Here is a 13,551-nt window from a genome sequence, read left to right on the forward strand (position 1 = left end):
CATAGTTTGTGGGATCTAGGCCTTCTTCTCCCTCCGGAAGGCCAACCACGCGAATGTTTTCTCCTCGCCCTTCCTTCCGCCTCTTCCACACGATTTTCCAAGTTAGCGACCTGTTGTTTTAAGACATGAATCTCCTTCGCATTGCTTGTGCTAACATCGGTGTTAATCTTCACCCCACTTTCCAAACCGCTGGTCCTTTCTGCAAGTGCCCTAACATCTTGACGTAGCAGGGTGAGTTCTGTACCCACAGCATTGATCTTATTCTCTAGAGCTGTGCGTAGATCCGCCATTGCCAAGCGCTTAGCCCCGTTATAGCTTCTAGGATCTGGTGCTTATCCCCTTCGGGGGCGTCCTCCGCAGGGGTCTCGATCGCGCTCTGTACTGATGTTGAGGGGGTCCGTTGCGTTCTCGTGAAAGTCTCCATCGTGGGTTGCTTGGTCTTGACTCTCAACCCTTTCGCCGACATGGCGCTTCCCGCTGCTCCTGTACGCCTCCGCTTTAGTGCTGCTGTCGCACTGTCCTCGGTCCGACAATGGTCCGGCTTCCAGGTCACCTAACGCACATTCGAGATGGCCCTTCGAATTGTCTTGCGGATGGGCTATGGCCTCACACTCCCCATGCAACTTCCGTAGGCCTCGTCACCCAAGCATCCAATGTCATCTCCTCCTGCGGTCAGATCGCCGAGGCTCCATTCGCGTATGTCAGGCCGGGGCGCTCTCATGGATTCGACCACTCGGTCATATCACCCTATTGTGTTACTTCTCCAGGCAATTTACCGCAGCCATGTCCCGCAGGTCCGGGAATCAGTTTTGTTTCTCCTCGGAGGCCTTTCCTTTGTTAGCCGCCATCTTGATGTCGAAGCGGCCACACAATCGCACCGACAAAACCATGTATATCTCACAATTCTCGGGGACTATGAACTTCTCCAGCGAACTTCACTTAGCGTGCGGCTTCCGACACCTGATCCTCAAAGTTCTAGGTGCTCGTTGCAGTTTCAGCAGGTAAGTTTGGCAAAAATAGAGTCGGATCATCAGGAGCTCCTCACGCAGCACGTCCTATTGCATGGCCAGTTAGCCACGCCCCCTAAGTAATACAGTTATTGTGGCTTCTCGAAATGATGGGGGAAATATGCCCGCCTCTACTGATTCCTCCCAGAGAGCTACTAAGTGAGGGAGTAGAAGAGCTTTATAGCGTTTGTAAAATTCAATCAGGATGCCATCAGAGCCGGGGGCCTTCCCCGAGGAGAGGGAGTCTATGGCATCCGAGAACTCCTCCGGGGTGAGCGGAGAGTCAAGGGACCCAACGGTCTCAGGGGAAAGGTCCGACCGGGGGGAGGGCATTGAGATAGGAGGTGACTTCCGCCATCGAGGCCTCATCCGAGTTGGAGTACAGGGCTCCATAACATGCAAAAAATTCTGAGTTGATGTCCTGTGATGCGATAGCCAAAGAGCCGTCGGGTCTTTCAATCCCGGGGATATGTGGAGCCCCCAGCTCACGGCAGATGAGCCTAGCAAGGAAGCGGCCAGGACGCTCGCCCTCTCTGTGTTTCCTCGCCAGGCCAGGGTTATCTAAGAATTTTTGTTCACGATCCTCCAGGGACCGGCATGTTTCTAATTCCACTCCTATAGATGCCAGGATCTCAGGGGTTGAGAGTAGCGAGCATTGGGCCTCCACGATTGATAGTTTGGATTTGGGGGCCCCATGTTTTGGCAAATCTCACACATTGCTCTGTGCAGGCATGTGTCTCTTGCAAGAAAAGGGTCTTGGTCCCATGACTTTCGGCCTGCAGCTGGAGTTGTCTCATTTTCTTAAAATTGCCCATCCCCGCACATTCCAGCTCATGAAAGTCAGGTTATTTTCAGTCAACTATGCAGCAGCGTTTGTATCCAGAGAGTGTTAATATCCAGTGGACCGGTTTAGCAGCCCTATGGCCCCAGTCATTCAACGTTACCCTGTGATCCGACTCCGCTGCCAAAGCCAAGCTTTTTATAACATAACACTCAACATATCCTACCCCCACCCGCATCCCTCCCCGGACTAGGGGAATGACAATACCAAAACCCTTTAACCAAATCCAAACCAGTGGCATCAACGCCTGGGGGCCTGTGGGCCGGACTGGTGGCGCTGCTCCGGGCCAATGGCAGATCCGGATAAAACATAGTGCCTACAATGAAGCTTCGTACGTAACTTGGAAAAGGTCTTTGCACATATTAGTGCAGCACAAACTTGTAGAGGTGAACCAAGCTGAGTTAATTAAGGAGTAAAAGACTAATATATTCCTGGCGCAGGGGGGTGGTCGGTGTCGGTGACCCCCCCCACCGGGACAGCTGAGCGGTTGTAGAAACATGGTTGGAGGGGAGGGTCAGCCTGGGAAATGTTAGTCGATGAATCTGGAGGCCTCCTCTGGGATCGTGAAAAAAAATACCTGGTTGGCGTGCTCTGTGCGCAGTTTGGCGGGATATAGCATGGAATATTTAATTCCATGATCTCTGAGCCTTCTCTTCACCGCTAGGAAAGTCTTGCGCTCCCGCTGGACAGCCACAGAGAAGTCGGGGTAGAGGTGCAGAAGCTCTCCCTTAAGTCTTGCGGCCCTGAGGAGGGCATCATAGTCTCGGAAGTTCAGAACTCGAGCTATAATGGGTCGTGGAGGAGCGCCCGGCTTAGGTTTGGCTGTCAGGGCCCTGTGCGCCCGCTCTATAGCAAACTGTGGGGAGAGCCTCAGTGAGTCAAGGAGCAACAGCAAAGTGTGTTCGACATAGTCCTCCATCGGTTCATTGATACCATTCTCGGGAACACTGATAATGCAGAGATTGTTACGCCTCGATCGGGATTCCAGATCCTCATTTTTCTTCTCCACCTCAAGAACTCGGTTAGAAAGAGCGGTGACCTCTGCACGTAGGGTACCCAGACCATCCTCTGCGGAGCTCACCCTAGTCTCGACCTCTGACACTCGACTGTCGGTCCTTTCGATATGGGCCTTGATGGAGGATATGGTGCCATTCATGTCGTCTAATTTCGAGTGAAGTGTGGTGAAGCCCTTGCGGATGAATTTCATCCTGTTCTGGGATTCCGGGGTGACAAGGGATGATGAGTTAGTAGGGATCTCTTCTGATGATCTCACCAGAGTCTTTGCAAACATATTGATGGAGCCCTGCTTTTTCTCGGTCAAGCGGAGTGAGGGAGAGCTGGTGGCACCTCGGTCAGTGGGAGAGGGGGACTGGCAGGATACAGCCCCCTGGTGGACCAAGCCACTCACCCACGCCGCAGGCGGCCGCCCGGGATAACAGTAGGATTTTGTATTCGTCCCTGTAAGGAGAAGGGGGGTCCCCCAGATTGTGCAGACGGTTGAATTGGTGTGCAGCAGCAGACAGCCCTATTTGCCTATTGTACCCAAGGAGGGGGGACCTAGAGGATCAGGTAGGTGATCACGCGGTCCGGTGACCGTGCTCTCTCCCACACAGTGGATGCGACTACCAATGCAGCCTATAGGAACGCGGCCTGTAACAGGTGAGCTGGGGATGGGGACCCAAATCCACCTGTGTGTAGTCCGAGGCACCCGTCGTAGGTCACCGAAGGGTTAGACGCTGTTACTATTCCACCTCCATGAAGGACAGGAGCTCAGGCGCAAGTATCCAGTTGTATTTGCTGAGGGCGAATGTCTCTCCGTCTTGAAGTATTTGCCTATAAGAAGGTCAGGACGTGATCTCCAGAATAGGTGATGTGGTTCACGGGAGGCTCCAGTTAATGTGTGGGGCGTACAGTCCAAGTAGATGGGAGGCCACAATGATGTAACCAGGGGCTAAGGCCCCTCCGGGCTCAATGCAAGAGTCTAATGCAGTCCAGGCCGCGCGTAGAGGGAGCGAAAGGATTCAGGCGAACCAGCGCCGCAGGGACACCTTGAGGAAAGGTGGAGCGGGGCCGGAACAGGGTCCAGGCCACAGTGTATTCTCAGATGCGAGCCATCGGGCCCCAGTGCGTTCTGTATCGAGTGTGTACACGGGTGGTGTCCCCCCAGGGCAGCGCAGCCCAGTGTTATCTCGCCTCGAGGCCGGGCACTGCTGGCAAACAATCCGTGGAACACTGCAGGTCATAAGTGAAGCAGTGTCACTCCACGGGGGTGTTCATGGGGCCCACCTCCTCCACGTACCTTATGGCCACAAGGATCTGGCAGCTTAGCGCACATTGTCAGGGGAGCGCGGTACCTGGTGTCCGCTGGTGTACCGCAGCTCCACCCCGAGTGTTGAAGACTCGCTGACGGTGGGGGAGATGCCCACCACCGTACCGCCTCTCCGATGGAGCACAGCAGCCGAGGAGGAGGGCTGGGCAGGGCCGATGCTGGAGTGCCGCCTCCCCGAAGCAACGCCGGTCCAGCACCTAAGGGTCGGAGCACGCCTCGGACCGCACAGCTCCAGCGGCCGCGTCCACCCGCGACAATGATGCGCAGCCCCAGTGCACGCACAGCCTGCCCCCGATTCCCGCCTCTATTCAGAGCTGCGGAGGCGTGCCATCCCTCGGCGGGCCTCCGTAAGAGTGGCGGGGTGTCTCGGGAACACGGGGCGGATCAGTCCGTCTCTCCTCCGGCACAGAATTTTGGCACGTAGGTGCGCCGCTGATGGGGGGGGGGGGGATGGTCGCAGCGGTGCCGAATAATAGGGTCCCCGGCACCGTTTTTCGTCAGGATTTGGACCGGGGGGTCCCTGGGCCAACAGTTTGTAAATCGTGACAGCTTGGGTCGAGTTTTTGGTCGTAGAGACGCCAGATCAGGATCGTGTGATCTGCCTGCCATGGGGCTCGAACTTCAGGCGGCCATCTTGTTCGGCGCTCAACAGCGCCTCCCGCATTATCATTTCTTCCTGTGTGGGGTTTCCTCCCAGACCCCGCCCCCATTACACAGATGCAGATTGCTGTCATTCTATTCTGCACCTATCACCTGCAACTTTAAATGGCCCACAGTGGGGTCCATATGCAGAATCTTTTTTGCTGTTTGCAAAACGACCAAAATAATATTTTGAACTTTCAGTGTTACATTCTAGGCTTGGGGTCATGTTGATGGTGTTTATTTCTGTTATTGATATTGAAATTGTATTTCTATCACGCTCGTACACAAGTGTTTCAGAGCGTGACAAGGCAAGGGAGGGGAACAGGAGAGAACAAAACAGCGATCTTACTAGGCCCAGTGACATTGAGAACGTGCAAGTGCATGGCAGAGGAGGAGGGGGAAAGTGCATGCAGGGGGGGAGAAGTGGAAAGTGCAGAGCAAAGGAGAAACCGATAAATAATAATAAAGAATAAAGGCAACAAACAGTGGTAGTACAGCCAGCAATTGGCAAGTGCTGGGTTTAGGGCAACAGACACGGTAGGTCTGATAAGTGCAGGAAGTAAAAGGGGGCAGGGTACTGTATGGGTACAGATACAGACCCCAGTGCAAGGGGTGGCCTGGAGGCAGTGCAGGAGGGTGGCAGGGTGAGCAGGTACCTTGGCCCGGAGGACAGAGGGTGGCTAGGTGCACAGTGCCAAGAAAGAATAGATCAGCAGAGGAGAGGGAGAGCGAAGGCAGAAGCAAAGAGGAAGGTCTTGAGGTGCTTCCGGAACCGGAGATGGTTCTCCTCAAGTTTTAGATTGGCAGGGAGGCTGTTCCATAGGGAGGCCCCAGCCGAAGACAGAGATCTACCCCCAGTTCGTTTCTTTGAAAAATGACTGGCCCTGATGGAGTTAGAGGAGCGAAGAGCTCGAGAGGGGAGGTATTTGCGGAGGGATAGCTGAAGGTATTTTGGGCCCAGGCCCCAGAAAGCCTTGTGGATAATGCATAGGATTTTGAATTTAACCCTTGCATCCACTGGGAGACCATGGAGAGATTTCAGAGCTGGAACGATGCGATCCCAGGGCTTGAGGCCAAGGACCAGTCTCGCAGTCCTGTTCTGGATTATTTGCAGAGGGCGGAGAGTAGAGGCAGGTAGATTTAGAAAGAGGCTGTAGCAATAGTCCAACCTAGAGAGAACCAGAGCTTGGGAGACCATGGGCTTCTTGGGGAAGGAGAGGAAAGGCAGAGTACCTCTGCAGAGGTGCAGTAGGAAGTTTGACTTTTTAGAGACATCAGAGATGTGGGCGGAGAAGGAAAGTGTGGAGTGAAAGATGACCCTGAGGTTCTTAGCCTCTCAGGTGGGGGTAGGAGGAGGGCCAAGGGAGGCCGGCCAGAGAGTGAGGGGAAAGGAGGGTGAAGATGTGCCGATGAGGAGGATCTCAGTCTTGCTGGCATTCAGACAAAGATCATTGGCGGCAGACCAATCTTGAATGGTAGTTAGGCAATCAGAGATGAGAGAGGGAGAGGATGTGGCCGATGGCAGCCTGAAAATGAGTTGTGTCCTGAGCGTAGCACTGGAAATTTGAGCAGAAAATGGTAATGCAGTGGGCGAGAGTTGCCAGGTATTGGTTGAAAAGCCAGGGAAAGAGGTTGGACCCCTGGGGAACACCACAGGTAGAGAGAAAGATTGATGATAGGAAGGACCCAAGTTGGACCTAGGTGGATAGATTAGAGAGGAAAGAGGTCAGCCAGGCCCGAGCCTGATCAGTGATACCCAAGTTACCACAGAGACGGTTGAGCAGGATGGAATGCTTGACCGTGTCGAAGGCAGAAGAGAGATCGAGGAAGATGAGGACAGAGGGAATGTAAGAGTCAAGGTTGGAGAGCAGATCTTCACGGATGTTCAGGAGAGCAGTGTCTGTGTTTCTGACAGCTGACCGTAGGCTTCAAGTACTCTTTTGTAAACCTACAGTAGGTAATGTTTTCATGGAACATTACACATTTTGTTTAGAATGTGTTTTATTTTTACTGTAATACAAATGTTAAAATTAAAAATAGAGCAATAAAGTTAATGGGTTTACATTAAAAATGTGCATCTGTTTCCAGTTTAAACAAAAACATATTTTTTTTTTAAAGAAAACCTCTGTCTGGTTTACTCTTTAGATGATCGTGCCCTCCACAAAGAAAAATGTGTGCAGCCCTAGTTCAATTGTTTCTACAAAGCTTTACAAAGCCTCAAAACAGAAATGAGATCTACCTTAAATCAGTGATTTCAGTACACCATTTGACTGTCTATTTGACACTGCCTGTTTAGCCAGCTGGTTGTGGAGCATCCAGTAGCCAGCTCGAGCTATAGCCTTTTGTACTGTTGGGGCTGTAGAAGAGGTTGCATCTCAATAGTACTCTTAATTGTTTTTGGTATTCTAGGATAAAAAGTCAGACTTTGAAAGGCTCAAGAAAACATTTCTCTAACTATGCCTACGTTGGCTTCATCGCTTCTTGAATCCAATCCCTGAAGGCATTTATTGGTTGCTTATCCGTTTTTAAGAGTTTTGAGTTGAGGCCTTCATTGTAATTTTCAAGAGCACTTTGTCATCCTTTTGCCTTTCAGCCAAGCTGCATGTCAAGAGACATTTTTACTTTAAGCGGCAGGGAGGAATCCATCCAAATTCAAAGTGGACCGTGGGCTTAGTTGGATATTGCAATTTGCAAGCCAAACTGTTACCAAGTGTTAAAGTGTTTTCAGTACTCAATTGGTTGTACTACTGTGTGTGCACCTTTAGTGACATTTATATGTTGATTTTATAGGTCAACATTCATTGATTGGATATGATGGGATATATATTGCCAGCTGCCTATGCATTTGTTTTTCTATTGACTTTCTGTTTTTTTCTGAAAAACAATATAAAGTGGGTTAAAAATAGTCTGAGCAGCTAAAATGGTATACACGATTTAATGACTCAAGGTAGTCCAAAGCAAATATCTTTAAACTATATTGGATATCAGTAGATCTAGCTTACAATGTAGCAGTACTCTGGGAACTGGATTGCCAATTGGCGTCCACTCTATACCAATGTAAGCATCTTGGAGCAAGACAAGCAAATTATCTGTATGTATGGGCAAATATAAACATGGAAATGTGAAGATTCCCAGTATTGGGTCTTTTATCAACATTCTTAGTTTAACAGCTGTCATACCATGGGCGCATATCCATCATTTTACCACGTTTATCCCTGCACGTTTATCCATGCTTCTCCAAAGTCAACCCAGAGCCTTGTTCAAATTCTCCCTTAGGGAGGTACTAGTTGCTTTGGAAGACACTCATAGCTTGTTTACTTATTCTCGGTTTTGATTCGTTAGTTTTTCTCAGCTGTTGTGTTCCTTGCTTTTGCTACATATATTGCCTATTCTAGAGCACTTCGATACCGTTAGGTTGTTAGTGTCTTCCCTCGATAACTATACAATGCAAAACACTTAATTGCGCTAAAGGTTGGAGTGATACCTGAGGAACTGCAAGGTATTTACAGAACTTTGTAGGGTTGGCACCTTGCGGCTTCAGTTGCACATAGCCACTGCGTAGTAGCAGAAGGCATGTTTTTCGAGCGTTTTCTTTATAAAATGCTTTGTTCCCAATCTCACAATAGTGCAGCTACTGGAGTTGCCCTAACCTCCTGTAACTAGCTAGCTTTTTAGCTAGTTATGGTTGTTCTTGTTATGATTTAGCTGTAAATACAATACAGGCATCCTCAACGATTAACCATACTGGTATTTGAAGCTATTGTCGCCACTCTGAGCATGGCTTTGGGATTCGGTCCACCTTCACTCGGCAGGCAGAGAACTTCTATGACATCCTCTTGCCACTCTCTTTTTCCCAACTGTCGGTCGGCATTTGAATCTCCCGTACTGGAGAATTGGGACACCAGCTGCTTTCCCCAACAGGACTGGATACGCTGTATCTGCCATCACTGTACTTCTTGTTACGGCGCTTGACACATCTAGTAGTCCTTTGTTCTTTTTTATACATTGTATCCAGTTCCTCCTATGCAAATTGCACAAGTCCTTCTTCTTTGTTACTGACCTAATCTGCATGCCTCTGCGGGGCCACCTTGTACCAGTGTGATCACAGTCAGTAATATGCATGTGTTCTGTATTCCTCCTCGGCCTAGTACTTTTGGCTTTCAATGTAGTGGCTCTGGACATTAGGGAAGGCTAAGCAATGTCAGGGAGTAACAACATTCAATGGGCTGTACCCCAGGTTATCGTCCTTATCCCCAGAGGGAGAGTCCCTCCCCATGACGTCCTCCCGCATTAACCCACACCTATGGGGACTATTGGGTAGCGGACGTACCTCCCTAGCCTCATGCTAAAGAACCCCGGGAGAAGTAACAACACCTTGTGAATCTTCATAGTTGTCAAGACTCGAGTAGATTGTGTAATTTCAGTAATGCTTTGTTGCTACTCTGTTACCAACTTGAAACTGCATTGCTAGGTCAGGATAAGATCATAGGTTGTAGGTGAACAAAAGGAGATGAAGTATGACAACCCTGAGGTGTAACGTTATTTTCAATCTGACAATGAATGTTAGTGATTTTGTCAAAGAAAGCTTGGAAGGAACTGAGCCATTCTGAGGTGGTTGCAAAGGAGGTAGGAAGAGAGTAAGAGAGGACTTATTTTCATGAGGTAATGTAGCTGCAATTTGTTTAGAAGTGTTGGAGGAAGACTCTGTAGAAGAGGTAAAAAATGTGTTCTTTGCTTCGATAATTGCAAGCTAGTATACCTCACTTATGGAAGTAGTAAGCTATTTAGTGGAGGAGGTTCTGTGTTTATTCTAAGCTCATTAGGCCCTCCTCAGCTGCAATAAGATGGTATGAAGTACAGGCATGTACCATAGTTTGTTGCATAAGTTTCTTTGTGGCTAAAATGTCTGTGGCCTTTATGGTTTTAGTCCTAGACGGGCGGGAGTATGAGAAATGCGCTTTTAATTGTTTGACAGATCAAATGAACTGACACAGAGTGATATAATTTCAATGAAAAAGGAATAAATACTTTGAGTACGTTCACATGGCGATGCGTCCAATCCAAAGGGGTTGGATGCAAATCAGATCAGGGGAGATTTATAGAGGAAACCCGGTCGAAAACCTGCCATATGAGGCCAATGGGACCCAAAGTTAAAAGAAAGCATCGTAGGAATTCTGCACTCGGTCTCCCCCGCGCCCCCATGAGGTTCTGCTCTACAGTAATAGGAGAGTGTCTGTTCTCAGCACCTTGCAACTACAAGGAACTGAATCTCCTGCACTGATGGAAGGGGGGTGAAATAATCAACACCCCGAACTGCCTTCTTGAAGAAAGCATGAGGCTCGAAAGTGCTTGAAGGAGAACACCACCTGAGTTTCCAGGTACACTGAGAACAGGAGTGCCCCCTTTATCTTGTGTGGTACTGCAGTTGGCTGCGGTGTCAGAATGTTTCTTTCCTGTCTGTTACTGGAGGAGTGGCAATCGTGCTGTAGTGATCCTAAAGACTTAAAAACCTCTCTTACCCACGGGACGCAGAGCGGTAAGTGGAGAGTGAGTAAGTGGTCCTGCAATGGTACGACAAAGTGGCCGGGCAAGGAGGCAAGGGGAATACGAACAGTACCTTGCTGTCATATTGCTGGCTGTGGCAAGACTTCATTTTAGTATGCCGGCAGCAGCTAAATATTCATTAAGCAGCAATGCACGCCTCACTAAGAAAGAACTGTCGCTTGCTGGTAACAGAATAAAAACAAGGTGAAAAATATGCAAGTAAATGTGATAATACCACTGGCACAGTGGTGAACTCACATACAAGCCGTGAGGAGACAATTGCTGTTACCAAAGGGAAAATGACTGCTTTTATAAAACGGCGATGTTTGTTACAAATTCAAAAAAAGATCTTTGGGAAGCACACACAAGCAATAACAAAGTTACAGCGCAGACAGAAGCAGACCTTTCTCTCATTAACCCAATAGATATTAATTCCCTCTTAAATCTTTGTCTGAGAAGTTCTGAGGTACTGTCTGAGAGACGACCGGGGAAAGCTATGGAGAGCAATGGACAAGGATGTGGTAGGAGGGAATTTAAAGGAGATCTTATGGAAACCTAAGATAGACAAACCAACCAGCATGTATCAGAGTAGTATAGTGTCAATGGTGGGGAATACCTGCCACAAGCTTGTGAAAAGAGCCTGATTATGAACATTTCCGTCCCCGTGTATCCCCATATTCGACAATCCACAGTTCTCAACAGGGCTGGGAGGCAAAGGATTCATCGACTGGCAAGAGGGAGGGTGCCACAAAACTTGCGACCTGTTCGAGGGAACCGAAATCAAAACATTTAACCAAAGAGGATTTTGGGCTGGGAGAGGGGAGAGGTATAGATATACCCAACTAAGGCATTGGGTGATGCAGTCCTCAGTGAGGGAAGGGGCGATGAGGGCCTTGACCCAGTTTGAAAAGTACTTAGTAAAATAAACAGAGAACGCCCACATGGTGGGGCAAATTTACTTGCAGGCCAAACAGGGAAAGGAGACAGGGGTGAGAATATACATGAACAAATGGGAGGAGTCAACAGCTCAGACAATGGAGGAGGCAGACAGGCACCAACTCTGGAGACACATCCCTAAACTAACTAGATACCTTCAAACCCAAGAAATGTGGGTGAAGCTGATGGTGCAATGGCACTTGATTCTGGTGAGGCCACATAAGAGCTACGACTCAAGTCTTGAAGATGTGCTGGAGAGACTGTGGCAGAGAAGGGACCGGGGGCCACATCTGGTGGGAATGCCCAAAAATTTAGTTCTGGGGTATAATTTACAAAGGGCTGGAGACAACCCTGGGGATGAAAGTGAGGGAAAACAAAGGATTGGCTCTTTTGGGGATGGGGGCTCACTTGGAGGAGCTAACCATGAGAGCCGAACTAAAGGTTCATGCAATAATGCTGTTGGCGGGGGCCCTCACACTTGCGATGAAGTGGAAATCAAGAGATCACCCCCCCCTCACAGGAGCACGAGTGCGTGGGGAAAATGTGGAACTTCGGAGCACTCGAATGGGTGACATATTCGCTACAGGGGGACCAGCTGGGCTTTCTCGCAGACTGCTCACAGGTGATCGGATACCTCCGGCAGGTGACCAGAATGGCATGGTGCTTGCGGAGAATGAGCCTATTGAACTTAATTTAAGGGACCAAGGGGACAACACAGATGGTCGACTGCTTGAAAGCACACAGAGAAAGGACTAGAATTGGTCACCCCTTCAGGGGCGACATGGACAAGAAACCGTCTCAGGGCCGAACCTGGGGGAGGGGAGAGTTGTTAAATGTTCTGGTTGGAAAATCAACTAAAACACCCTTAAAAAAAAATATATATATCTTTTGTCTGAGCCTCCATAAGGAGTCAGTGCCCGATCTGGATTTGGAACTGATTGAGAATGACAAGACAATGGATTCACTGGCAAGGATGGGTAATCTATCCAAGCCTGCACTGGACTTGGATCATAATGACATTGGGGCCTCATTACATGTGTGCCGGTCTGGAAACAACGGTGCCGGTAAGCCTACCGTCACCTTTGTTTTCAGACCGGCACACTACAACTCTGGGAGCAGGTGCCGTCCTACCTGCCAGGCGGGACGGAACCCACTTGCAGAGTTCTCACAGAAGCACCAGCACCGTTGTTAATGATGCTGGTGCTCCCCTCCATGGGAATGGGGACTAACAAAATTACTGGTGCCGACTTTCCAGCCACCGGACTCCGAATCCAGTGATCCAGTGGACACTCCTCCAATGATGGGCAATTTATCTATAACCCCAGATTTAGAACGAATTACAGACAATGTCCAGTCCTCTGCTCTCCCCTACTTACCTCCATATTTTCTTCGATTTAGACATATGAAGAATCCTCCAACATGCAAGTTGAAATGCTGGTGATACAGCAAGCGTTATCACCACTTTGCAATTTCTTGTATCGGGAACAGACTATTAAGAATGGGCTGGTGTGTCTTGTTGATACAGTACAGGAATTACTTATCAGAAGGGTTCAACTGCGATAGAATTGGAGAAAATAAAATCGACCATGTTGGATGGTAAGAAACTGGACCCAGCAATAAGCACACAGGCAACAGACATACAACATAACTGTTGTCAAATAGAGGCGTACGAGGAGACAAATGAGCAAGTGTCTGATAAAGAACTGATGGTGCATATCGCGACGGCTCTGCCCCCGGTACAGCCCCCGCTGCAGCCACTGGCACTGCCCGTCAGCACGCCACAGCTGCCCGCACCAGCACTCCACTAGCAGCACCTGACCTGTAGGACACAGCAGGGGACATGGATGACGATGAGGACCAGGCCACTTCCTCCTCAGTCAGGGCCTTCCGTGAGAGGCTGGCCGGCATCGCTGAGCATCGCTGAGTATCTGGGAATCCCGCAGCCGCAGGTTGAACAACTGGAGGCGGAAGTATGTTTTGATATTCTGTTATTCTTGATAAACCCTTTCTTAAATGGGGAAGGATTGAAAGAGGGAGCAGGACTTTTGGGGTTGGCAACCATATGCACCTCCTGCCCTGGGGAGATTGCCGCAGCAATTCCAAATAAGTGGTCAATTTCACGTAAGTGGTCTGCCGGTGGAACCTACCTGTGGAGTGGCTGTATAAGCCATGCAAACTATCCCCTGCACCACATCTGGGCCCTACAACGAACTGTGGGTGGTGGGCCGGCTCTCTGTCACAACAGAATGCTT

At 49.4% G+C, this 13,551-nt stretch overlaps 1 protein-coding gene across 4 annotated transcripts in view; it reads left to right on the top strand.

The window, feature by feature from the left end:
* The window catches only part of GRAMD1C (GRAM domain containing 1C), a 2,017,351-nt gene that overhangs the window by 1,191,534 nt on the left and 812,266 nt on the right, over window positions 1-13,551 (top strand). The window lies entirely within an intron of this gene.

The sequence above is a fragment of the Ambystoma mexicanum genome, chromosome 7p (genome assembly GCF_040938575.1).
Source record: "Ambystoma mexicanum isolate Mex_15411 chromosome 7p, UKY_AmexF1_1, whole genome shotgun sequence".
Taxonomy (NCBI): domain Eukaryota; kingdom Metazoa; phylum Chordata; class Amphibia; order Caudata; family Ambystomatidae; genus Ambystoma; species Ambystoma mexicanum.